Source organism: Vombatus ursinus, unplaced genomic scaffold (assembly GCF_900497805.2).
Source record: "Vombatus ursinus unplaced genomic scaffold, bare-nosed wombat genome assembly UNPS02014833.1, whole genome shotgun sequence".
Classification (NCBI taxonomy): domain Eukaryota; kingdom Metazoa; phylum Chordata; class Mammalia; order Diprotodontia; family Vombatidae; genus Vombatus; species Vombatus ursinus.
In genome coordinates, this window is record NW_020954611.1 from 3,950,755 (window position 1) to 3,953,135 (window position 2,381).

The following is a 2,381-nucleotide window of genomic DNA, read 5'->3' on the forward strand; positions in this document are numbered from 1 at the left end:
GAAGGCCAATTAAAGGAAATGGTGGTGATTAACTTAGAGAAGACTAGGGAAGGCATGATAACTGTCTTCAATATTTGAAAGACCATCACGTAGATGAGGTTAATATTTGTTCTATTTGGCTTCACAGGGCAGAACCAGCAAAAATGGGCAGGAGCCTTAAAGAGATAAATGTAGAAAAACTTCCTAAAACTCAGAAAGCCATGGAAAAGACTACTTCTGGAGGCAGTGGGTTCCCAGTCCTCAAGTCAAGGAAGATATGAATATTTATCAAGTGTGTCATAGTTGGAGTTCTTTTGGGGATATGGATTAGACTAAATGACTTCTAAAGTCACTACAAATAATATCAAATACTTTGATATTTTCCAAATATCAAAATCTGTGATTCTGTGAATTTGGCTTCACAAAGAAGGCAAATGGAATATGTAATTTAAAATTTAAATTAAATTTAAGTAAATTTAATATAATTAAATAAATTTAATTACATAAATTAAAATTTAAATAAATTTAAAAATTGGATTAAGAAGATTCTGGGGAACAAATATTACTAACACCTTATCATTGGAGAATGAGCTATTCCACATAAGTGAATTCTCCACATAACTGAATCTTCCTCTTTCAAGTGTCCCGCTTCATTTAAATTTAACCACTTGGAAGAAAAAATATTTTCAAATATTTTTACTCACTCCGCTGCCATCTTAGAAAGAGGATATTGAACATAATTTCTGCATTTTTTAAGATTCAAGGTCATAATCATAAATTTCAGTGAGTAAGATCAGAGACAGCCTCAGGAGAGATTTAAATATATGAGTCTATTTGCCCCAGAATTAAATAGTTTCATAATCCTGTGCTATCTAAACTACATGAAGAGCAGTAGAGAATTTCCCACCACAAAATCACATTATCCTGCCCTGTAGCCCATGGTTTAGTGCTAAGGGGTGGGGAACCCATGGCCTCAAGGCCACATGTGGCCCTCCAGGTCCTCAAGTATGGCCCTTTGACTGAATTCAAATTTCCCAGAACAAAGTTCCCCCGCTGCTGGCTAGAAACTTAGGTTATGTAAATACACCCAACTTTAGCATATTGCCTCTGTCCTCTAGTGATCTGGGAGGAAGTGACAAATGCACAGGTAGCAGTGAAAAGATAGATTCTTGTCTTGGATCTAATGCTTACTAGCTGCTTGACCTGAGGCAAGTCTTTAAATGTTTCTAGACTTCACTAATCTGCAAAATGGGGGCACTTCACGCCCTCTGTACCTAACAGGGGTTATTGTGAGGGTGAAACAGAGGTGAAAGCCTTTTGGGAAGGGTAATGCTTCACTTATTGTCTCTTCTCTTTCAGAAGGAAGTAATGGGCTATTCTGGTGCATCGAGTATTGTCAGCTGTTAACCCTGAGGAGAGAGCTTTGGCCAACAGCTGCTTATCACCATGGTCCTGTAGTACTCCAAACTTTATTATTTCTGTTCTTGTTCCAGATACCACTACCTTAAGACTGGTAGCTTCCTCAAATAGATGTGAAGGTCATGTGGAAATTTACCATGATGGACAGTGGGGGACAGTTTGTGATGACAGCTGGGACCTGCAGACCCAGGTGCTCTTTAGACAAGTGGGCTGTGGGGCAGCTATTTCTACCCCAAGAAATGCTTATTTTAGTCAAGGTTCAGGACCCATTTCTCTATATGAGGTCCAGTGTACAGGAAATGAAAACAACCTGAGGGAATGTTCTCACAGAGACTGGTTCTCCCATAACTGCAGTCACCTCAATGATGCCAGTGTCATCTGCTCCAATATCATGTAATTGTTTTTTAAAACCACAATCTAAGAAATCCATACAAAGAAAGATTATATTACATGGAAATAATGCTGTGGTCAATTACTAGAAATTATGTCCCTAGTATTTAAAACGGGATGAAGTAGGAGGAGGCAGCTAGGTGGTGTTTGTGGATAGAGTGCTGGACCTGGAGTCGGGAAGACTCATCTTCATGAGTTCAAATCCAGCCTCAGACACTTACTAGCTGGGCAAGTTACTTAACCCTGTTGGCCTCAGTTTCCTCATCTGTAAAATGAGCTGGAGAAGGTCACAGCAAATCACTCTAGTATCTTTGCCAAGAAAACTCCAAACGGGGTCATGAAACGTTGGACATGATGGAACAACAAGAAGATGGGAGAAAGCTCATCTTCTCTAGTTACTTCCTCTGCCTCACGACAAGTCTTCCTCTAGGTTCAGGCATTTGTGAGATCTTTACGGTTTCTTTTGTGGCTGATCTCAGTGAGTATGAGCACATCAAAGTCCTGTTTTCTCAGCCTGGATTAGAAACTATGTTTTTTAAATCTGGCCCACAAAGAGTCCTTTCCTAGACTTCAGTTCTTCTGCCCCAACCTGA